General features: G+C 35.4%; 1 protein-coding gene across 1 annotated transcript in view; it reads right to left on the bottom strand.

Moving 5' to 3' along the window:
- Positions 1-12,268, bottom strand: part of SH3D19 (SH3 domain containing 19) — an 80,234-nt gene extending 67,966 nt beyond the window's left edge. Inside the window, exon 1 of the mRNA XM_023530210.1 lies at positions 12,229-12,268. The gene's annotated coding sequence lies outside the window, so the exon portion shown is untranslated. The remainder of the gene's footprint in view (positions 1-12,228) is intronic.
- Between the last annotated feature and the right edge of the window lie 14,060 nt (positions 12,269-26,328).

Raw genomic sequence — 26,328 nt, 5'->3', positions numbered from 1 at the left:
ACCTGGTTCCAGGAGTCTATCCTTCAGCTGGGAGGCAGCTGTCAGAGAAGTAGGCAAGGGCTGGCAGCAATGCAACCACCACCACCACTGCATGAGGTAAGATTTAGTAGGACTGTGCCATCACCCCATTGTGCAAAGCTATAGAAAGAAACCAAACACTGAAATGTAGGCCTAGAGAATCCACAAGAGGATCAACTACAAGCATTGTTTCCAGAGCTCCTGCTAAAAGCTTTGAAACCAGAGACCACAAGGAAGTATCTCAACAATGTCTGTTGTGCTTTTTCCATTAGCTGTTTTTACTTCTGAGTGGCCAGTCTTTTCCTACTTTGAGTGAAGGAACAAAGAAGACATCATCCTGGATCCAGATTGAGAGGAGGTTAGAGTTTATTATGTTCAAAGGAATATAATTAACTTCCTAAAAGGAAGTTCATCTGCTATCTGTAATCTGCTATGAAAAATCAGTGCTAGTAAAAAGAGAGGACCAAATCAGTATCTTTTCTCTAACCAGCCAAAGCTAATACCTTTTCACTATATCAGAAGCCTGTGGGACCATTCAACAGTTACTGACAATCCAAGACTTTACCAGTCCACACAAAGCAGACTCACATGCTTATCTGAGCAAGGAAGGATAACACGAATGCGTTAAGAGCAGACACCACACAGTGTGTTATGCAGGTGTCAGTGTACATTCCTGCACAGAACCCTGCCATGGCCAGACACCCTGGCTCCAGCAGAGAGAACCCTTTAGGATCATGAATGATACAAACTGTACGGTTGTATTATCATAACAAAACTTATAACAAAACTAACAGACACAAAACGGATCTGTCAGAAAGAAGATCTGGATTACAGACACCTGAAGAGCCCTGAGCTTGAAATGCAAGGGTAACACTGAAACTCATTCCCAAGTGAGTTTAGTCTGCTTAACTGAGATCCAAAGCAATCAATATGACTGACCAATTTTACATGTAAATTTGGCTGGGATACAGTCCCCAGTTATTCAATCAAACACTAATTTATGTGTTGTTGAGAAGGTACTGTGTAGATGTGGTTAAAGTCTATAATCAGTGACCTAAAGTATGGGAGATAATCCCAGATAATCTGGGTGGGCTTTGACTCAATCAACTGAAAGGCCTTAAAGTAAAGCAAAGGCTTCCTTGGTGAAGAAAAAATCCCATTTGTGGATGGGAGCAGCTTCAGTCCATGTATATAATAAGGTCCAGCCTGCCCTTCCTGGTAACTTGCCCTATGGGTTTCCAACTTGCCTGGCCAGCCCCCACATAAGCCGATTAACTAGTGAATCTCTTAATATATTGTCTGACTGGTTCTGTTTCTCTAGTTCGGCCCTTAACAGATACAGTAACTGGGTAATCATCATGATAACTAAGAGATACTATTATTAGCCCCATTGATAGATGAGTAAACAGAGGTACAGGAAGATTAAGAAACTGCCCAAGTCCCACCTCCTGAACGGGAAGCTGGACTCCAATTCAGGCAGCCTGATGTTCAGACCCAGGCCCTTCACCTTCTATTCCACAGCTTTTCCAAAGGATTTTACCAATACAAGCAGAACCGAAACAACTAAAAAAGTACTTTTCAAAATTCATTTTGAATTGCCCTAAAAAGTTCTCCAATCTTGGGCATGAATAGGGAGTAGTCTTTATATTCATTTTGGATCACCCTACAAATTCCCCAAACTTGAGCACAGACAGTCCCAATTTCAATTATAAGCTCAAGGGATAGGCGCTGATGTCTATGCCTCTAATCCAGGTGATCTGACTTCTAAATGCCCTAGGACAGGCCGTGAAAAGGCTCTGGCCAAGAGGGTCTCCAGGGGCTGTGGATTAGTACAAGATTCCTTTGGAAAATATTGTTTTGAGGCCTGAAATAAAAATTAATAAGCATTCTAACATAAAAATAGTTAATCTGAAAGAAACAAGTTCATGTTGGTTATTTCCTTCTGGTTCATTCAAAAGCAACACAGGCCAGGGGAAAATGTTTAAATAATGTTATACTGGTAAGAATGCAACCTTTTACTGAGGCTAAATTTAGTAGTATATATGAAAAATATGAAAAAAATTTTTTTGATCCACTAACTTTGATCTATTAATTTCACTGCTAGGAATTTATCACAAAGAGGTAATCAGCGATGGTCCATTAAAATGCAGGTATAAGAATCTTACCACTGCATTGTTTATAATAGGAAAAAATTAGAAATTTCCTAATGTCTGACAATAGGAAAATAATTAAAGTTCCGTATACCTATATGATGGAATACCATTAAAAATCACAACACAGGAAAATGTTTGTAAACTATTGTTTTGTAAAAAGGAGGTTACATATAATACTATATACAGCATGACCTCAATTGTTTTCTTAAACTATCCCAAGTAGGCACAGAAAAAGACTGAAACACTAATATACCCATAGTAGTTATTCAGAGGTTGGACTAGTAATTTTAATTCTTTCTCTTCTTTCTCTTATAAACTTTCATATTAAAAATGTATTGCTTTGTACTAAAAAATATAACCACAATTTATAAGACTACTGAAAATGACATGATATGTTAAATAAAACAATAACTTAAGAACTGTATATTCATGAGGCTCTGTTAAAATTATAGTATCTGTATGAAAAGATAAATACCAGAAATAAATATATCAAAATATAATAGTGATTAACTATGAGGTAGGATTATAAATGATTTTCTCATTTATATACTTATTTTTTTCCAAATTTCCTATCATAAACATATTCTGTTTTATAATCAGAACAAATGAATATAATTTCATTTTAAACAAAAAACAAAACAATGGTGTTGAAGACAGAAATTTACCATATAGAAAAACTCTGAAGAGCACAGTTCAGCTTGTAAAGACATTTTCTACTTGAAGCTTCTCTTTACAATCTATAACTAAAAGAGAAACTATTGGGCAATATACAGTGATAAACTTTAAGCCCTGCTTGTCATTTTTTGATAGCATCCCTGGACTGCCCAGGCAAGAGAGTGTGCCAGGGACAATATGATCTCCAGGAAACAGGTTTACAACTTAAGGGGATGTTTATATTCTAGACAAAATGTTACTCTAAAGCATTCAGACAATCAATCAGACATTCAATATTCCTTCCATTCTTTTATATTCTGAATTACTAAAGAGTATAGATTCTAAATCCTCTTTTCCAAAAGGAGAGAAGGTCACAAGTGAGTGCTTTTTTGGCATGCCTGCCTTATTTTTGCTGCATTTAGAAATGTTATGCAGGGATGGCAGGCTCACCTCGCATCTCTGGAGAGCTGCTCTACAACGGGGACGAAGTCGGAAGTTAACAAAAACTTGTCACCAGGGCAGAACTGAATGCTATGATTTGTTATCTGGAGGAGCACGCAATCAAAAAGGAAGCCCCACCTTGAAACTGTACTTTTGGGACCAGGCCTGATTTCTGGTTTTGAGAATGGTTTTAGATATATAAAGACAAGACTAAATTTTGATCAACAGCTATTTATTATTAAAGAGACAGGAAGTGACTGAGCTACTGAATGACCGTTTTGCAAATCTGTCCACACTACGATTCTTCCATGGATTAGTTAGTACACTTCTGTGGTTTATGGTCCTAATCGATACATTTGAAGAATGTGATATATGCTATGCCAGTAAGAGAAAACATTTTTTAAAAAAATTAAAGTACAGTTGTACAAGAAAATTTATTAGCTGGGGTAAAACCATAACCTAGGAACAGACTGAGATCCACAAAGATGTATATAAAGTTTACTCAAGTAAAATCTATATTTAATATAGATTTTGTAGAACTGTGTAAATTATTGCTTCTAAATTATACTGTAGAAAAGCAAAGAGCTAATATAATATATAACTAACCCAAGGGAAAGAGAGGAAAGAATTAGGATAAAAAGAAATTTAAGGGCTAGGAGTTCCACAAGCTCCCTAGACTGCTGAGAAATGGGTGGCCACACATGTCCAACTTGAGAAAAAGTAATAAAACAGGGCCAGCTGCTGTTCCAAAGTTAACTCCTGCTGATAGTTTAATTTGAAATACCTTCAGAGAAGCCCCACACTAAGTACTAAGTACCACACTAAGCTGGCAGTAGTAAGCCATTTGATAAAACTTTTTCAATAACTCAAGTGATACACCATATAAATGTTTCATTTTCATTCTCATCACAGTAGGAGGAAATGCTAAAGTCACATTTCTTAAAACTACAATGAAATAATATGCATATATGTTTTATATATGTAAAAAATATATATAATGTATGTATGTATACATATGTATGTATATATATTCTCTGTAGGACATAAAATGTTAACAATCCTTTTGTCTCTACACTGCAAAAGGGCTTTTTCCCCCAACAAAACCTGTATACAATTTTAATTTTTCATCTCATTTATAGCATTACAGATGCTACAGCAAAAGTAATGTATCTCTTGCAGTTTAGAAAACATAATGTCAGAAAGTAATTATACACAAGCTAGAGTTTATAGAAGTACAAGAATCAGAACATATGGGCAGAATTACAGTAGTTAAACTAAGCCCAACAGAGCATGACATTTAGAAAGAAGAAAAGCAAAAACAAGTTAAATCTTTTGCTTTTAGTTAATCTTTTTAAACCATAATGTGGTGATGGTTTCCAAATAAAATCCTCAACATCTTTATAACATCGACAAAAGGGGAGGAACCAAATCCCCTTCAAATTTTAATGACAAAGTGGTTGCTATGAATCTTAAGATCATCAACTATTAATTCTTAGTGTACTGAACTATGTGCTGCAAATATTCTGCCTGTTAAGTTTGAGTCCCTCTCTGTGTGGGGTGACATTTCAGGCCAGACTATGGGAAGGGAGCATGAAATGGGCTCTACTAAACCTAGAGTGGCACCAAACCATGATAAAGCTGAGTGAGATCTGGGAATAGAAATGTAGGGCATATAAAATTTTAAAACTTAAAATAATTGTGAATGAGAACAGGAGTTCAACAGAAACTTGAGAAAAAAAATATCACAGAAAAAAGCAAAAGAAGTTTTCTTACATATGTATACACAAAGATATAAACATAAAGATGTTTACTGAAACATCATTTCTGTTAGAAACTGGAAACAGCTCATATGCTATCAATGAAGAACTGGTTAAATAAATAACAATATAACTACACTAGATAATTCTATGTAGCAGTTTAAAAAAATAATGAAGGGGAAAGTGACATGGTACTTACTTTCTAAAATATAAGTGAAAAAGGCAAGTTGGCATAAATACATATATGAATATATGAACAAACATATATATACACACACTCCTACACACTACATACATACATATGTAGCTCCCCATTTACTTTAAATATTATTTGAATATATATTATATATACGCACAGAAAGCAGACTAAGAACATTTTTATAAACTATTAAAAGATAATAGTTGCCTATGGAATAAAAGCAGATACCACAAATTTCTGCACTACTAAAAATGTTTTCATGTGTTACTTGAATAACTTTTAAGTGAAGAGAACTAACTACAGGAGTAGGACTACGAGTAGAGATGAAATGGGAACAATATTTAATCGTTTTTTTTTCCTGAACATTCTTGACTATTTCCTCCTTTTTATTTTCCTCTTTCAGAAATAATCTAAGAAAATTTCACTCAATTTTATGCCCATGTCCTGTAAAAATATCTTTACTGGTGCCATAGGATTTTCAAAGTCTTCTTGAAGGCCTTTTTAATTATGAAAATTTTCAGGGTTTTAAAAGTGCAGGTGATATTGCAATGCCCATTACTTAGCTTAAGAAATAAAGCAGTAGAGATGCACTTGAACCTCCCTATGAACCCTTACCTGACGCGTTCTTTGATAATCAATATTCTAAATTTACTATTTATCACTTCCACACATCTTTTTATACTTAAAAAAAAGCATACTATACATATAAAAATACATACACATATACATGGAACCATAAAAATAAACAATAAATAACATATTATTTGTGTTTCACCTATGATAGAGTCTGCAAACTATTTTTGTATCTGGAATTGGCATGCTTTTTCTATAAAGGGTCAGAAAGTAAATATGTTCAGCATTGAGGGCCATGTGGTTCCTGCTGTAGCTAGTCAACTCTGCTGCTGTGATGCAAAAGTAGACAGACAATATACAAATAGATGGGCATGGTTGAGTTCCTACAAAACTTCATTTACAAAAACAGCCAGGGCAGGCCAGATTTGGTCCATTTGCTAAACTCTGCTTTATATAAATGGTATCAAACTGTACCTTTCTTTCTGCAATTTGTTTTTTATCATCCATGATTATGTTTCTATTTATGTTGTCATGTGTACCTATAGTTCCCTTAATCCAAACAGTGCTACTCTCAACATTCTTATACACAGTTCCTTGGCACGTGTGAAAGAATTTCTCTAGGGTATATAATGCCTGTTGGGTTGTATGGAATAGGCATTTTCAGCTTTACCAGGTATTTCTCAATTGCTCTCTAACATCATATACCAAATTATTCTCATCCACACTTGTCATCAGCCTTTGAGATTTCTGTGCCAACTTGTTGGAAGTGAAATGGTATCTCATTATCATGTTACTACACATCTTCTTAATAGTAGCAAAGTAAAGAATCTTTTCAAATATTAGTTGGCTACTCAGGCTTCATCTTTTGTGAGTTCCCTGCCCCTATTTGAGTTATTTTCCTCTTCGTTTCTGATGTGTAGTTTTTTTATGTTGGACACTAATCTTTTCACCTACGTGCACTGCACAGTCTTGACTTTTTATATGCTTTTAATGTCTTCATGTACATAAGTTTTTATTTTTTTTCCACATAGTCAAGTTTATCAAGTTTTCTTCATGGTTTGTACTTGAGCCTTAAGAACTCTTTCCCTACCCCAAAGTCATAAAGATAGTCTCATATATTTCTTCAAAATATCTGTTTTACTTTTGTACTTTTATGTCTTTGGATTCTACTTCACATGATAAAATAAAACAAATTCCATTTGGATTTCTATAATATGGGTAATAATTGTTTCTGCACCATTTGTTGACATGTTCACTTTCCCCACTGATCTATAGAGCTGCCAATCATAGCACATGATACAGGACTGTATGTGTCCATCTATGCCTGTTGTGGGCTCTATTCTGTTCCATTGACCTGTTTCTCTTTTTGCTGACAAAAAACTGCCTTAATTACTTGCAAGAGTCCACTTCCGTCTCCTGAACTTCAAAATGTCTTGGTTATTCTTGCTCTTCCTTATAAATTTTAGAATCACTTTGTCAAGTTGAAAAAGTGTTTTGAGACTTTTGCTGAAATTTCACTGAATTTTATAAATTAGTATCAAAAAGGATTACAGCAGGTGGTTTCAAGAAGGCTTTAGGAAGACTAAGATTCAAATGATAATTAAATTTTGAGAAATAAGATTTAGAGTTCTCTATTTTGTTGCCTTCTTTTTTCACTGCTATAAATTCTTTCTTTGTAGTAGGAAACGCGTTTAAGATAAAGTAGCTGGCTTTGCAGCCTGCATAAGTCATTGAGATCTATTATTCAGAGCTAGTGGAGTGGTAAAAAGAGCTCCTAATTTTCCATTCATGGCACCAGTTGCCACAGGACTTAACTTTCTTTATTATCTTTAGCTCCAACTTCTCTCCCAATTAGTTTCCCAGATTGCCATTCTATAGTACAGTTTTCTAGGTGCTATTAATAGCTGCATCTGGGAAAGAAAGTTATAAATTCAAACAAAATTTTTAAATCCTGTATAGTAAATCTCTCACTTAGAGTTTTATAATGTACTTTAGTATATCAAAGACCCTTTATGGAATCACAGTAAAGAAATATCTCTAATTTTGTTTTAATTCACCATTTCACAAACTTTTTTTGCACATGAATGTTTATATCTTGCATACTGATTAATATCCTACGGAAGAATGTTCCATGGAACATCAATTTGGGAAATGGTATACTTAAACTAACAAGGAAAGGACAAGAAAAATTCAGATATTTCTGACTTCCACATTGGTCATTAAGCAATAAGCAAAATTTTTAAAAATGCCAATATCAGAACAAACTAATAAAAAAGCACCCAGCAAGACTTTTAAAAATGCTTACACATCATATTTTAGCTTGAGGGTCATAGCATTGGCCTATACCAGATAAAAACTTTTCCTTTAACTTGACAAAAGTTATACTTTCCTTCTTATTTCAGCACTGAAATGAAAGAACAGGCAGACATCCCAGATTTATTGCTCTCTCAGTGTGAAAGCTACAAGAGTGTCTGGTCTTATAAAAACACAAACAAAAGAAATGCATTTCTCTTATCCTTGCTGGGCTTTGAGCCCATCATTCCGGCTGCTGAGTGGCCTAAAGAGAACCAACAAACATACCAAAATTAAGTGACTTTGTTTACATTTTCTTCTTTCTGCTCTGTTGGTGCAGCAGGTATTAATCTGCTTGATGTACTGCTGGCCTGGTGTGGTAGCCCTCCTCAGCTGAGGATGGCAGGGGAAGAACAGGTCACTGCCAATCTCGGCAGACACCCAGAGAGAAAACAATGGCCTTTTCTGGAAAAACATCTCTCCCTTTTTATAAGGCATTACTTCTTGCTGTTGCTGTAACAAACACATTTAATAACAGCCTTGGGCAAGCTTTTGAGAATCGGGTTCTTCCCAATTTGCAAGGGAAAAAATGCTGGCATTTCCCTTTCTCTCTTGGAACTACACTTGGCATTTATTCAACAAACATTTATTTATTAGGTGCTTATTGCAGACCAGGAGCTACACCAAGTGCTAAGGTTACCAAGATTTTAGTATAGCCTTTGAGAATCTGACAGTATAAACAAGAAGTTAAAGAATAAACTATTTTCTGAATACCCTCAAGCATTTCCTGAAGTAGAACTATGAAGACTTGGATCCTGACTTTATAGAGTAAATAGGCTCTTGGAGACTGGGAGCATTAAATCCAAAACAGTGGGTGCTTCGTGCTCCATGAAGCTGGAGTCTTTTTCTTGTTTTCTATTGTATTTTGGGCCTGGCTTAGGGTCTCTCAACAAATATTTATCAGCTATTGAATGTGCAAAGGGCGGGAGCCATGCATGAATCTTTTTTAATTTTATTCCAGCATGAGCGTGTCTGGCTTTTCCTTGACAGTATTCCCTCGCAGAGTGGTCCATTCCATCTTTGACCAGCTAAGTCAAGAAATCTTCCCTCATACTGTGCAGAAATCCACCCACCTCATGTTCCACCTACAGATTCACATTCTGCCCTCTGAGACTCCATGGAATATTCAGTACAGTTTTCTCCACTGCTACTTTTTAACTTGAAATTTTCAAGTCTATAGAAAAGATGAAGGAACAGTACAACTAACACACATACACTTTTCATCTATTCACCAATGATTACTATTTTCCCATATTTGCTCTGTTTTATCTCTTGCTTTTTTTTCTCCTCATGAATCATTTGAGAGTATGTTGCAAACATAAGATTACGTCACACCTAATAGTTCAGCATATATACCTAAGAATAAAGACACTCTCCCACATAACAGCATTCCTATTATACATCTAAAAAAAGTAATATTAATAAAATATTATCTATAGTAAAATTCATATTTTAGTTATCCCCAAAGTATTTAGTTTTAAATTTGGATTTTAAAATTCCAGATTAAAAAGAATTTCAGTCTCTTTTAATCTAGAATATTTTTCTAGCCTTTGTGTATTCTTCATAACATTAGAGTTTATTGCCAGGACTACTACTACACAAGTGATCTCCACATGCACTGCTAATGCATCACCTGGAGGCACGTACTATTGGGTTGTCTCATTTATGATAATATATTAGTTGACCACTTGATTAAGAATGTGATGACCAGATCTCTTCATTGAAATAGTACATTTTCCTCTTTGTAATTAAAAACTGAATAACACATTTTAAGGTGGTATAAATATCTATTCCTCCAACAACTTTTTATCCAAGTTTTAGGAGTCACTGATGATCCTCGTTGTCTGAATCAACCATTACAAAATTATGATTTTCTAATTCTATGATTTCTTCTAAAAATTTCTTGATCCCTGTGTCTTCTTAGAGAGGAACACAGTATTTATGAGGAATAATTTTGCTGGTCTCTTCTACATGCCAGCCCTCCAAATGTTTGAAGCCAGTTATTTCTGTCTCATACGCCTCCCAAACTTCGACACCTAAGCTAAATTTACCCTATTCCTTACATAGTCTTCTTGTGACTTAGCTTTTATTTCTACCTCACTCTTCGCTTTCATATTTCCTGTCTCAGCTCAGCTGCTGTCTTCTATTCCGGCAGACCCCAGCCTGGCTATACATCAGAATCACTGGGGGACTTCTTTTATATATAGATTCTCAGGATCCATTCACTCCATTCTCATTCTTAATGAATGAGAATCTCTGGGGTGGAGCATGGGACTCTGTATTTTTGTTTTTGTTTTTTTAAGTTCTCCAAGTGATATCAACCACTGTATACTTTGATTTTTCAAGGCCTTGTGAACCCAGAATTGAATACCATATCAAAAGTGTAGTCTAGAGCTATTACTTTTCTTATACTGGACACTATAGGTCTTTCAAGATAATTACATCAATGCTGACATTTTGGAGGAGGTAGAGGCAATGGCATAAAAATTTTGATTCAAGATAAATTTATGAAGAATTAAAATTTCAAGACTTCTTCAAAAAGACTGTTAAGTCACATCTACCCCATTTCTTTATGTTTCATTGGTCTTTCAGATCTAAGTGTAAGGATTTATACTTGTTCCAGTTAAAACTTATATTGGTTCAGTATATCAAACATTTTATGGATCCTGATTGTTTCATCCTAAGTATTTTTTTACCCTTCCAACTTTGTCATTCACTCTCTTTTACATTGTCTTTTTTTCCTATTATTATTTTTTTAAGTGTTAAAAACATCAGTGTCACAAACTTTTCTATAATTTTGGTGGTAGTCACATAACTATGTTTGTCAAAACTCATAGAAGCATATACCAAAAAGAGTGAATTTTAATGTATGTGAATTATACCTAAAAAAAAAAAAAAAAAAAAAATCAGTCCTGTGTTCCAAATAGCTATATTTTTCTCCCAGATTAGGTCTCACTAACGTATTTTTGATTGACAATTTCTGTAAAACCTGTTGTTATTCTAAGTAATAGAGTTTTCATAATTTTGTATTTTTATTTATTTGAGGTCAATGCATTCTAGGGTTTGATACCTTGCAAAAGCATCAAGGTTTGGTTTACCAGGCCAGTCAATCCAATGAATGCATTATCATCATTTTTATCAGTTCCCACAACACCAAATGCAAAGAAAAAGTAATGGAATGCAGAATAAGGAGAAAATAAGATTAGAAAAATAACAATCCTTCACAGAACTGGATTAAAAACATTGAATTGTTGACTAGGAGTGCAAGTTAGACAATTTTCTACCTAGAAGTTTAACAAGGATTTTTGAAAAATACTCTTCAGTGCTAGTAAAGATCTTGTGAAATACACTCTCAGATAGTGTGGGTAAGAGGTTTAAGTGATATAACCTTCTTGGCCATATGAAATTATCTAATAAGAACTTAAAGAATTCAATTGGAATATATATATATATATATATATAGATAGATAGATAGATAGATACTATTAAAAAATCCACAGGTATTACACCAAATTTTTAGCAGAAGCCATCATCTCCAGCTAATGAAAGACAAGCTGTTTTGTTTTGTTTTTCAATGCTTTGTATTTTTAAAAATATTTTTAAAAATTTCTACAATGTGCCTATGTTAGTTTTATGATTAGGAAAAAAGCAATATGCACTTATAAGAATAGTGGTTTAAAAAGAGGGAAGAAAATAAACCACAAAAGAGAGGAAATAGGGAATAGGGATAAAATTCTATTTTTCTATTTTATAGTTAGCATTATTTTTATTTTAAACTTCCTTACACATGCAGGTCTTTCTTTTAGAATGTTTACCATGCCCAACAATAAAAATAATTTTTAAAAAAGATTTACCTGTCAATCTTAAAAATTATCAAAATAAAATATATCTTCCAGGTAATCAATAATATTATAAAGAATTTTTGTTCAGAGAATGAATAATAATATTATGAAGCTTCTTTCAATACCACAGAAGATTCAAATATCCAGTAACTCTAAAAAGGAAAACGTGCATTGCCTCCAAACAGTATTTTTTAAATGAGAAGCATTATACATAATTATTAAATGCTATAAATTCATACCTTGAAGAACGATGCTCTGGTTTATTTCGTTCGTTGCGATCTGTAAAAAAAAGACGACAATTATGTGTCAAAATGCTCTTTAGAAGCCCTGAAAAGTCCTTAAATACCAGCTGCCATACCATGAGACTTCACAAGGACTACTTAAAGGTTGCTGTGTCTTCTCCTGTATAAGGCTCTTCGTCAGAGTTGAGAGGGTTTGCCTGACAGAAGAGGTAGAAAGGATTTAAAGAGGACAGGCATATACAATGCTTATGGCTGGTTAAAATAATCTACTTGGAAAATATATCATTACATATACTATTTCTTTTTCAAAGATCTATGCTGTTTTAAACACTCTGCTAAAACCAAAACAAAGTTAGCTAAGGAAAGAAAAGTAAGGAAACTGAAAAGCCACAAATTACTCAGCTCCAAAAAATCATTCCATGAATCATGGTTGGCAAAAGCTTCTAAAACGATTGGGAGGGGAAAAAAATGAGCAGTCAGCTACAGCAACATCTGCAAATACACTAAGACCAGTACAATCTCATCTTTAACTCTCTATCACCCAGAATATTTCAGAAGTTGGATTTAAAAGTTTCAAAGATAATTAAGTCTCATGTGCTATAATATAAGGCAGTGTGGTTTTCGACCAGGGGTAATTTTGCAAGCCCTCCCCTGGAGAACATTTGGTAATGTCTGGAGACATTTCTGGTTGTCGCAATGGGAAGGGCGGGGGTGGGGGGTTGGGGGGTGGGAGTAGGCTACTGGCATCTAGTGGGTAAAGCCCAGGAATGCTGCTAAACATCATACAATAAAGAATTATCTCTCCAAAATGTCAATATTGCTGAGGGTGAGAAACTCTGCTATAGGGTAAGAAAAAAGAGCATGGCTGCTTGAAGTTTTCAAAAGTGCCCTTTTGGACTGCTGTAAAATGCTGTTGATCAACATGAGGACTATAATACACAAGAGAAAGAAATAAAAAACCCACAAGTTGTCTTATAAAACTCTGAACAACTTTTTTTTTTTTCAGTACATGCTTACAAGTAAATAAGATGAAGCAAAAAGGTCTCAGTGTCATAGAAAAACTAACAGAAAGCAATGTATAAGCCATGCTAAAATCCTATAGTGACTTTAAAAAAAATCCTATGCAATGTTGTCAAAATATAGTTTTCTAAAGTATCTTCTGAATAAATACTAACATGATAGAATTTATTCCCAAAACAAAGATTAGACAGGGATTTTTTTTTTTTTTTTTTTTTTTTTTTTGCCCCTTAATTTTATTGCTGGTGGAGCAGCATAAAGATAATGAAAACATACTGTAAAACTTCTGGAGAGAATTATGAAAGAAAAGAATCAGATTTACATAGTTAAATGTATATATCAATTCTTTCTGAATGGGTTCATAATAAAAAAATGTTTTTTAAACCAAAGAGTTAGTATACAGGAAGACACTGTTCTCTGAAATGCTAACAAGGAAGAAGGTTCACATTAAAACATGTTTATTTAGATATCATGCTCTCCAAAATGAACACTGTTAATATGCTTCTGGTTCCAATTTCTCTACTCTGACTTAGTGCTACTGCCGCTTTTAAAACTTTTGTTTTAATTTGACGTGGTTTTACTGGGCCATTAAATAAAAATATCATGTTTTTTCACTTGTTGAGTACTAAAATATTAAAGTCATAGCAACACAGTGCACATTTTAAACATTTTTGCATCGTTCCTCTTCAGCTTTTAGCGTGCTAGTTTTGCTAACAAAAGTATAATGTCTCAAAGTAAAGCTAGAAACTGGGTGCAGATCAACTATTTTCACATAACAAAGCAACAACTCTTACCTGTGGCTAAAGATGAGCTCAAAATGTGCCCGTAATACCATTTGTTATGGCTGTGATCCTAGTCTCATACAATTTATTTAGGCACACAATTGCGAACTCCCCCACAAATCTTCCTAGTGGTACAACACAGAGGAGGAGGGGAGAAACAGAGTCATAATGCATGTAAACAAGACTCAGCATCTGAGGGCTTCCCTTTAGGGCCTGTTCTGATTGGCAGATGTGCTATGACCAGTCTGCACAGCTGGAATGCAGCCATGCAGGAAGAGAATGGCTCATAGCACTCCTTCATTCTCAGTTAAAAACGGAAATTTTATAGTCATTTTTAACTTTCTGTTCTAAAAAAAATGCAAATGCCTCCCCACAGTACTTCTCTGTCAAGCTCGTAATTAAAATCCAAGAAAATAAGTTGACGATCTGTTGAAGGACATTTTAAACATAAATGTGCACATACAGTGTATATCACATGTTAATCCCAAGTTCCATGTATTTGATAATTTGAAGGTACAGGTAAATTTTCCATTAAATATCCCCCATCCCTCACCTCCTGACAATAGAAAACAAATTAAACACAGGTTCTTGGTGTGATCTTTTTTCTCAAAGTATACAAATAATTTGATTTCACATTTTGCCCTTAGCCATCTTTTAGCTTGAAAAATATATAGTGTATGTTTTGTATTTGTGTGTCTACACGTTTTTATACACAATTTTAAGCGAAGTAATTTCCATGACAGTCAAGAAAATTGTGCAACTGTCAAGGAATACATTAGTGGTAATGCTAAATTTCTGGCAAAATAATAAGTGGTTATTATGTTGGTCCAAAAGCCAAAACTGAACAAAACAAAGCACTAAGGGCAGATTCAGGATCTGGATCTTGCCAACAGTAATAAAACATTTGGATGAAATCTCCTTAAGAAAAATAAGAACAAGTCTATAGCTAACATGGACATTTATCTTGACTGTATACAGTGCTATAAGGATATGGATTTTATTTCAAATCAAATACTCTTTGCTACATCCCCTCAAATTTTTTTCAGTTTCTAATTTTTAAATAATTAGACGAGAATATACTTGCAAAGGCTTCTTGAACTTTTACATACTTAGAAATCATACAAAGAAATTACTAGGCCAAAGTCTTACCGTTTCTACCAAAAACAAATAAAAAAAGATTTTAAAAATAAGAATGCCTTCATTCTAAAATTTAGTTGTCAAATGCTGCACATTTACTGTAGGTAATGTACTAACTCCAGGGGCCCACCAAACTGAGCATAATGATTTAGGTCGCTCAAAGACCAGCACTACACTCTCAATGTGAAGGTCAGCATGGCTGGATGGCTATGTAAAAGTCTGCTGGTTTTGCAGGTATATGTCACACACACACCATGAGAGCACTTGCATTCCCTATCCCTGCTCATCCATGCCTCCTGGTTAATAAAGCTAATTGAAGAAATGGAAGAATATCTTGCAAGCAGAGCAAAGGCAGAAAATAAGGCAGAACAGGCACAAATGGTGTTGTTAATGGCTGTATGTGTATAAACGTCGTGGGGAGCTGTAAAAAAGGCAGTGGGGGAACCCATGGCACATCAAGGGGACTGAGAATCACAAGAGTGGTAGGAAGCTATATTGGGTCAGTGACTCTGTGAGAACTCCAGATTACCCAGATTTTCCTGCCATGACAATTTCTGGTTCTAAGCTATCTGGACATGCATAATTCTGATGTTTATGTGTGTAGGTGGTATACCACTTATATAGAAATGGGCCCCTATTCTGTCACGGACAGCTTTCTGGGACTGGCTGGATAGACTCTACTGATGTATAACCATTCAGGGTGATTCTGAATCTAATAATATGACAAACACTTTGAAATAAAGATGACAAAAATGCAAATGTCATCTTTTGCTTTGATTAAAACTAAGAAGAGTTGCCAACTCAGAACTTATTAGAATCTATTGTCAGACATGGAAACTTTAAGGATTTGACTTTGATCACTTCACTGAAGAGAAAATCAAACCCCACTGGGTAGGAACTTACACTGCTAACTCAAGTTCGAAATGAAAGGCCCTAAATCGTTCTTTGAAATTAGCAGGAAGATTCAGTCTACGTGAATGAATGAATGAATGAATATACACAGACACACTCGCAAGAGAGTAGGAAGTGGTATAAAGGAACGTCTTATACCTCATATTGGAGTACTTTCTTTAGAATGAGTATAGTGAAGGGATTCTGTTTATCATACTCTCAAGCATTACTTTCAAATTCCAGCTTGGGCGTAAATATAGTATGTTGTTATTTTTTTTAATGGATCAATTCTACATGAATGTTTTAGTATTAACTAAAGGATCCACACATTCTGAAAATTCTTTACAACAACAATATCATTACCTCTTTATTTATGAAAAGCAGAATAAATAAAACAATGAATTCATCCAACAGAAGACAGAAGAGATTCAGGGTTCATGAATCTTTGATGACTCGCTAAAACAAACAAACAAACAAAAAAACTCACTGATACAAACAGTATGATGGTTATTAGAGAGAAGGGGACATGGAGGAAAGATGAAGAGGGTAAAAGGGGTCAAATGTATGGTGACAGAAGACTAAACTTTGGGTGATAAGCACACAATGCAATATAGAGATGATGTATTATAACATTGTATACTTGAAACTTAATATAATACTATTAACCAATATTGCCCCAATAATTTTATTTTTAAAAGATAACAAAACTGGTTCCGTTCAAATGGAACATGGATGGAAGTTTACATATCTGAGATCAGAGTTTCAGAGGTTTTTCTAAAATCTTTAAATGGTTCTTATATTTGGGCAGAGAAAATTGTAAATCTATGTCTACTTGAAAAGAAGCCAGTGTTCATACTATAATACTACTGACTTTTAAGACTACCGCAGTGAGACTAGTATATTGCTCTTTTAAATGGCAGGTTTTCAATAAATATATATTTGTTGCTGTTGAACTTAAGAAAGTTACTATTTCTCGGTTTAAAACATCAATAGAATATTACTCGGCCATTAAAAAAAATGAAATCCTACCATTTGCAACGACATGGATGGACCTAGAAGTTATTATGCTGAATGAAATAAGACAGAGAAAGATAAATACCATATGATTTCACTTATATGCAGAATCTAAGGAACAAAAAGAACAAACTAATCAAAAACAGACTCTCAAATATAGTGGACAATTTGGTGATGGACAGAGGGGAGGTGGAGTTGGGGGGCTGGGAGAATGGGGTGAAGGGTTATAAGAAGTACAAATCAGTAGTCGATGTATGGGCACGGGGATGGGGAGCACGGCAGAGGGAATGTAGTTAGCATTAATATATTGGCTAGGAGGAAAACCAGAGGAGAGAAGGAGCAATTAGGGGGATAATTTTATAAACTATATAAATGTCTAACCAATCTACTATATTCTTGGAACTAATTAAAATAAATTAATTTAAAAAAATAAATTAAAGACAATCTCTATGAGTTATCATGGTAGGAAAGAAATGAGGCACATTAAAGAAAAGTTTATATGACCTCTGCCCACACTTCCGTGGGTGAGGGGAAAAGACTGGTCTAAAGCACTCTCAGTACTGACACCTTTCATTAATTCTAATTATAAAGTGCATAAACTCATTAAAATGCAGCACCCTAATCACATAGGGAGGCAGATATTAGAGATGGAAGCAAAGTTTTTCAATACAGGAGTTATGCTTCAACAAAGGAGCAAACTATCTGTCGAATCTGTTTTCTCCTTCCCATGCCCACTATCTATACCTCAATTTTAGGTTCTGATCAGCACTTGTCTTGACTGGGTTTTCTGATTCCATTCTCTTCCCCTCTGATTCAGCCATGCTGCTGGCCAGATAAAGCCATGCCTCAGACAAATTACAAATCACAACGTGCCATAGATCCTGAGAAGATTACATGAGGTAATGACAATGACATCCTTAGCACCTTGCCTGTGCACAGTAAGCACTCAATAACTGTCAGCTTCCATCATGTCATTAAAAGGCCAGCTATTAACCAGTTGTAGCGACCAGGACTGCACTGTAGTGATCGCACAATTTACTTAACCTCTCTAAACCTGTTCTCTCATCCACACAATGGAGAATATTACACAGAGTTTTTTGTGAGGATACATGAATTAAAGGGTATTAAAAAGCTTAGCTCAGTATCTAGAATATAAATTCTGTGACTACTACGCTTACTATCTTTAATGCCTGGTTCAAGAATCACCTTCTCCATGAAACTGTCCCTGACTCTTCTCTCTCTTCATCATCCTTATATTAGTTTCCTACTGCTGCTGTAACAAATTACCACAAACTTAGTGGCTTAAAACAATAAAAATTTATTACTTTGCAATTCTCAAGAGAAGTCAAAATAGGTCTCACTAAGCTAAAATCAAGGCATTTGATGACCTACATTTCTTCTGAAGGCTCCAGGGGTGAATGTTTACTCCCTTTCCCAACTCACAGTCACTTCTATTCCTTGCCTTATGGCTCACTTCCTCCAACAATGTAGCATCACGAAATCTCTGATTTTGACCTCCTCCTTCTGCATTCCTCTTACACTTTAAAGGACCCTTATAATTACATTGGGTTCCCAGGATAATCAAAAAAACCTGTTTATGGCAAACTCAGTTGATTTAACCACCTTAATTCCCCACCGTCAAGCAATATAACATGGTCACAGGTTCCAAGGGTGAGGACTGGAACACCTTTAGGGGAGAAGTGTTACTCTGCCTGCCACAGCCTATCTCAATTCTCATGCTATCTATACCACTCGCTTGACACTTCATACATAATCGTGTGTATTACTATTTAAGGTTTTCGGCATGTGTCTGTCCCTTTATCCCATCAGTATGTCTGATAAAGGCAGAACTCGGTCTTGGATTCCGCTTCACAGTCAGCCCTCTGAAGATAATGATGACATCCAACACTCTCCCCCCTCCCTTGCCCTGTAATTTCTAGGCTGTAACTGGTTCACTGATATATCTGATATTGCTGAAAAATGTGTCTTCCTGAGAATTCCCATACATGTTTTACTTTTTTTGTTAACGTAGTAGTAATTTAAGAGTCACCTTTGCCCTAAAACAATCCACATTTGGTCTATTCTGTCTCAAAGCAGCTCTCACCAAACCAAACCACACTTAGGAGAAAAAAGCCATAGCACATTTAACTGCAAGAAGAATCAGCGATTTGGTGACGCGCCTCTATTTTTTGTATGTATGCTGAAACCCGGGAACAAACCAGCTACTTCTTTTTAATATTATTCTTCAAAATAGTTCACCTTAATCATTTGATTGTTGAGTTCAACTGATTATTGAATCAGGCTTTTTATGATTTGGATTTTTTTACGTTAGTAGTTTCAGAAATGAAAAACCAGAGCCACCATCTGCACTGCCTTGTTTCAGTCCAAGGTGAATGTGGCAGACTTTAAGGAGATGGATATTTCATCAATGCCATAGGGTCCTGGGAAGCAAGGTGGTAAGGGGTACAGAAATGGAAGCAGGCTCAGAAGCAAGATGCCATCAACCCTCATTACTGAAGCTCCCTAATGATTCTCATGTTAATAATTACTTTCAAACCTCTTTTTGTTACAAAATCTCACTTTGGTCAGGATGTGAAACTTGCAATTTAAGAAAAAATAAAAAGGCCTTTTAGCTAAATACATAGCTTATTCTCTCAACTGCCAAATTAAAAATATTAGGCCCATATTCAAAATATTAGGCCATTCCTAAGGGTTTTTCTAAATGAGTCTTAAATTTTACCTGCAATAAAATATGCTACAAGAAAGGCAACCTGAGAAAGTGACCCAATAATAGTGATTGCTTTCAGTGTTTCCCAAATTATAATAACCTCTTGGATAGTTATGGAGCATATTAATATCGTAAAGGCTCTGAAAATTTTTACAATTAAAAAAATTTAACTTTGTTTCATGGGGCATTTCCCAAACTAATTTGAGGATGGACCATCTCTTACAAAATCAGACTTGACATCCAGTACGTCAGCATGAACAATGTTATTACTCCCCTGGGAAATCAAGGTCCCCTATACAGAGCCTGGTGTTTGTCATCTCCATGTCAACACCATGCCAGAAATGCAAGTGGCACTTCCCTAATGAACTAAACTTCAACTGGTACAGGATTAGTTCAGGATCCAAACTCAAAAGGGAGTGAGAAGTCATGACAAATGAATCTCCCTTCCAATACAATCAAGTAAAACCCTGATCTTTTAAGATTATATTAAATGTGTCATTTTAAGATCATATTAAACATATCTTTCCTTCAAATCCATAACTTGAATTTCATTTTGCATTATTTATGTTAATTTGTGCACTTCAGAATTAAAAGGCTCTACAAACAAGGTGAGCACTTAATGCCTCCAAGTATCTACTACTGAGACATACCCATAATGGGAAATCAATAAACACTTCAGTATGACAACTTACACAGAGGTTAAGATAGGAACTTTAGGTCATACAGGCTTTGTTTTGAGTTCTTGCTTCGCTATTTATTACCTGAATGACCTTAGCAAGACATTTAACCTCTGTAAGCCTCAGGAAAGGGGGATAATACCTATCTCATAAAATCGAATAAACATTAAATGAAGAAATGCATATAAGGGATAGTAAGGGTGCTGAAGATAAGTGCTGAATAAATACTATTATGATAATATCAGGGATACAGAATATTCATAGAGTTTATAATACTGTGAGTAGAATTACCTAAAAAATTACCCTTTGTCCAACATGGAGTTTTAAAGTCTGTTAAGACATTTTGTCTTGCATTATTACTGGTCACGAAGACAGAAATATACTCATAAATAATTTCTACACCTTCCCTTATCCACTGGCTCCAGCCTCTTTCCCTTTCTGGCCCTTTTGAACCAAGGACTACTAAGAAAAATTTTCCCATTGCAGCTTCTGACAGAAGTGATAAATAAGCCCTAAAAGCAAGCAGTAGAAGGAAGAAAGAGAACTAAAAAGCAGACAGAGGCAATTCCTTCAGGATGAAAAACTGCCAAGCAAGGATCACCATCCCTCCCACTCCATGAAGCCCATTCCTTAAAGCCTTTTCCCATCCCTATTCCCCCTGTGGGTATTAAGCCCTCACAGTCATGTTTTGAGACTCAAGAAGTCTAAATAAAATGAATTTCCTGAGTAGGATGGATGAGTGATATGAAGAAAGAAATTAAGTAAATTAAATAGATTGTATCTATTTATGAAAGTACTGAAATCTGCCTCCATATTTTAGGGATAGTATGAATTTCTTTCACAAGAATCCAGAAAAACAAAGATTTAAATCATAATTTCCGGTGCTGAAGAATAGATAACATATCTAACAACAGGTTGCTTTCTCAGCTGTTAAAAATAAAGATGTATAAATAAAGATGATTTTCCTTTTTCCTTAAAGAACAAAAAGCCCATTCTTCCTATTTCTACTTCTTTTATTTCCGATTAATTCACAGATCTCATAACAAAGTTTTACCTTGTACAGCTGACTCTTCGAAATGAGCAAATATAAGAAACCACTATATCCAAGAGACTCCACCATCTGCAGGAAGCAGGAAACGAAGGGAAAATCACATTATTCCAAATACTTGGGCACCTCATTCTGATGTAAGAACACTTGGCTGTGCAAGCCTTTCCTACACCGATGAGGATTTTTATAATGAGTCTTCAAACTCAGATTTTTATCCATGGTGGGGTACTTTATGTCTCTAATATATAGAGTGATGGGAAAAATTGCTTTCTTTTAATCAAGAAGAGGTAAGGCCACATCCAGGCCTTGCCACATCACCTAATCCAGGGTTAGAGAATGTATTCTCTGTACAATGCATTTGCTTCTTGGAAATTCAAGCCCACCTATCATCTTCCTCTTCACTTTATTAACAAACTTCCATCCAAACAATCACCTTCAAAAGGCTGCTGAAATACAAACGAGAATGCTCAACTGTCTCATTCTATTCTTCAACTATGTAGAATGCTTCCAAAGTAGGTGCTCAGTTCTGATTTTTCACAATTCTAAAGATACACAGGACCTTTGAGTGAAAGGAGATCTGAGAGACATATTCCTGCTTTGAAGCCTTATTTGATTTCTCACAGGGAGAAATAATGCTCCCTGCATATCCCTCTTTCTCTCTCTCTCTCTCTCTCTCTCTCTCTCTCTCTCTCTCTCTCACACACACACACACACACACACACACATGCGCGCGCACACACGCACGCACACACACATAGTGCCTAGCACCTGTCGGCACATCACATTTTGATTCACGTTATAATTCTTTTTTTTCTATGTCTTATTGCTTCAACTATTACAAGTTCTTTCAAGACGGGCCTTTATTATCTGGGAAAGCCTGGCAGAGAACCCTACACACATCATAAGTACCTGTCATTGACTATACTAGTATGAATCCTCGCCAACACCTCTGCAAATTGGTAATCTGCTCAACTAAAAAGCCTTTGTGTTGTTTTTGCTTCTTTTGGGGGCAGCAGGGGTGGGGAGGTGGGGAGCAGTTGTTATAGAGAAAAAGATTGAGCATTACCATGCAAGGCTTCAATTAATTTTGATTTGGAATGAAAGCATTTTGAAGTGCTATTTTGTAGTTGCAAAATTAGTGAAAACATTATATGCATGTAATGAAACATGCACTAAGGTAGGGGTGAGGGGAAAAGGGGAACGACGACAATGCAGTTACCACAAAGCAGCACAACGGCTTCACTTCTGTAGCTCCCAGGTCATAGAAAACAGCTGAGATGAATTCAAGACTTGGCTATCAGCATAACAACAACAATAATAATGACAGCTATTATTCCTTGAGTGTTTATTCTGTTAGAGGCATTCTTAATACATTCCCATTTAGTCTTCACAGAATTCCCATGATGCAAGTCTTTTCCATTTTATAGATACGAAAGCAGCCTCAGAGAATCTAGTTAAATAAAATGAGAATATGCATTTTCAAGCTTGGACATGAAGAATCCCCAAGTCCCTGCTCTTTCCACTACAGCAGGAGGCTGGAAGTCCCACTCATTTGATGAACTATAGGGCAAACGAACAGGATTATTGCTCATCACAAACCACACTTATATTTCAGTATCAGACAGTGTGTCGAGACTGAATCCAGGGCCTCAAATTCTTTCCAATTCTTTCTGTGGTTTTCTTCAGCTCCACAACATATATAAACACCCTCTCATAAATTCCTAAGAATACATGAGACTTTGACTTGGAAGTACTTTTCCTGCGTCTTATGACAAGATATCTGAGCTGGGAGAATAGCTCCCATTCACTACCTAGCGCTATCAATAATCTTATGCTGCTAACATTAACTTTATGGGCTCAAGAGAGTATTGATACAGGTATATAGGGACAAGGACGACTCCTTATAAAATTAACAGACTGTAAGGTAAGTCTGAATTTTGTGGAACTATTATTTGTTGTTAATTCCTGTACTCTTAGAGTGAAATTTTTTTAAAAAGAATAAAGTGCCTGGGAGAATTATTACATTTTTACAGGACATCAATCTGGGTGTTGCTGATTTTCTTTTCAAATACAATTAGCCATCTTTTATTGCAATGCAAGATCCACTCTTAACAATGATAGTTAAAACACACAAAAACTTTGGGTGATGAGGAGAAAGAACTATAAGATATGTTAGCCACATACCAGAAATTGGCTCTGGGGCACCTGATATGTCATTCATGCAAACCAGACTTTCAGCTGTCTTGGGTTTGCCTGTCATTTCTACCTAAGATTTCCACATGCCTCCATACCCAGACTCATTAACACATTTTGAAATATGTCTGTTTGCATTGTTCATGGATTAACCCATGCACCACAGGCAATTAAAAAATAAGTCTTAGCAAAAGCGTGATCATTTAGTCAGGGGACGCTTCCAGCAATACGGAGATGAAATACAGGACTTATTCTATTTTATCAGAAACCAAAGTAAGGTATGGTGCTTTCTTTCCACATAGCCAATGGACGAAACACCTGCAGTTTGCTCAGGTTTGAATTTCTCTGATCTATCCAGCTCTGGCCCAGAAAAAAAAGAATCAAAGGTAATGCTAACTGTCATTGAGGAATACAGTTGTAATGTAACAAAACCTACTTTCAACAAACTTACAATCTATGTTGAGACACCAGAGCAAACAATTTCTAACATATACTACAAGTATAAAAAGTGTGAAAGAACCTTAACATTTTTGATCAGTGTCTCATGAGAACTGTAAGAATCTGCAAAATCTTTAACAAAAATATTTGCACAAATTACCAGGCCTTTCTCAAATAACAAGTCCATCAAAATCCATGTACTTCCTGTGCCTATCTTTATCGCATTAGTTAACTGCATTTTCAACTTTAACTACAGTTTTATCAGTCACTTGAACTGGTGTGCTTGCCTTGCACCAGGAATAAAAATTCCTGCATCAGCTGGCACGCAAATTACTTGGACTTACAGGGTGCTAGTGAATAATCAAATGGTGAATGTTAAATAAATGAATGTCCAAGAGATATAGAAATATAGGATTATAAGGGAAGATTTAGTTTTGGCTAAGAAGTCTTCAAAGCCATCCCAGGGTAGAGAGCATTTGATTTGAGCATAACTTCAGGCTGACAAATCTGAGAAGTAAATATGGGATGAAGGGCATCTTAAGTTTATAACCATATACTATACAAAAGTGTGAAGGTGCAAAGAACTGAGGGAATGTGTTGAGTAATCCAGTTGTAGTTAGAACTCAGAATATAAGAAAAATATATTGGGAGATGATATTACAAAATGAACTCAGGATCATTTGGAGCAATTTGTGAATGTTATGCCTTAGTAGCACTTGTACTTTTCCGTAAGCAATAACGGGTAGCTTGGTGGAGGGGGTGGAGGGAAAATGAAAGCAGAGAGACCACTAACAATAGTATATACCGGAATTTTAAAAAAGCTTGACGTAAGAAAAGATTAAGGAAATGAAGTGAGAGGGTTGAACAGAAACAGGATTAGGAATGGACAGTGACATGGTACATGGTACAGACTACCATTAACTGATGTTAAGAACAAAGCAAGATGAGGAAGCAAGATGAGAGAATGGGGTGGGAATATATTACAATTAGGATATATTAAGCTTGCGGCTACCAAGTGAAAAATCACATGGAAATGTTTACTTGACTCATTCAAGATGGCTGAATAAGTAGTTACATTTATCTCCCCTCCTTCTAAATGTAAAATAACAATAAAATAAAAATCTAAACAGAACCATAACAACCCTAACCCCCACCTACCCAAAACGCAGAGTTTGTTTTCCTCCTCCCTTACAGAAAAGCCCACCTATTGGTATGCTCCATTAATACACCCACTGATACAGTCAGTTATATCATCAGAGGGAGACATTTTTGGAGGAAAAACCCACATCGGTCAATTTAGTCTTTTGTTTATAAACATGTACCTACAACCAATGATAAACAAACATCTAAGGAAAATTAACAGCATAAAAGAGAAAGACCAAAATGTACAACCAGTTCTGGATCAAAGAGTAAGAGAATTTAGGTACTAGAAAAGAATATTTAAGATATTCTCACTGATATCCTTATAAATGAAAACATCCATTACATCTATAAGAGAGGTCTGCCATGAAAAAGGAGCAACTTGAGAACAAAAAAACAGTTCTTGGAAATTAAATATATGATTTTTTATACAAAAGATTAAGCAGATAGGCTGAAAAATAAACACAGCTGAAAACTGAGTTTGTAATCTAAAAGATAAGTTGACAGAATTTTAAAGAACATAAAAGGACGAATGATATAAAAACTAAAAGAGCAAGAGAGATAGACTCAGGAGGTCCACATCCCTCATAAATTTAGCATTTCAGGAGAAGAGAATAGAGATGAAAAGGGGACGAGCTGCTCAAAGAAATGACAGATGAAATGATATGAACAAGAAATAATCTGCCTTAAGAACTTAGTATATAAATGCCCAGAAGGAGATTTATTTTAGAAATATACTCTAAAAATCTGTTAGAAGACAATCTCTCAAGAAGAGGGATGGACAAAGGAGAAACGAAAAGGAAAGTTGTTACGGATCTGTCCACTCTGCGGTAGTATCAATAGAGAGGGGTTGCTGGCAGAGACCTGATAAGCCCAAGAGAACTGCTGGAAAAAGAAAACAGAAAATCAAGAGAAAATGAAACAGAGATCATGGGAATAAGGGAAAATGCCTATGAAAGTTGTGTTTGCTAGTAATTCAATAGGTAGAAGATTCTGCGATATGAGGCTTATCTTATAAATCACTCTCACCAC

The sequence above is a fragment of the Pteropus vampyrus genome, unplaced genomic scaffold (assembly GCF_000151845.1).
Source record: "Pteropus vampyrus isolate Shadow unplaced genomic scaffold, Pvam_2.0 Scaffold47, whole genome shotgun sequence".
Classification (NCBI taxonomy): Eukaryota; Metazoa; Chordata; class Mammalia; order Chiroptera; family Pteropodidae; genus Pteropus; species Pteropus vampyrus.
The sequence above is the reverse complement of the archived record's forward strand: the minus strand, read 5'-3'. Positions and strand labels throughout refer to the sequence as shown.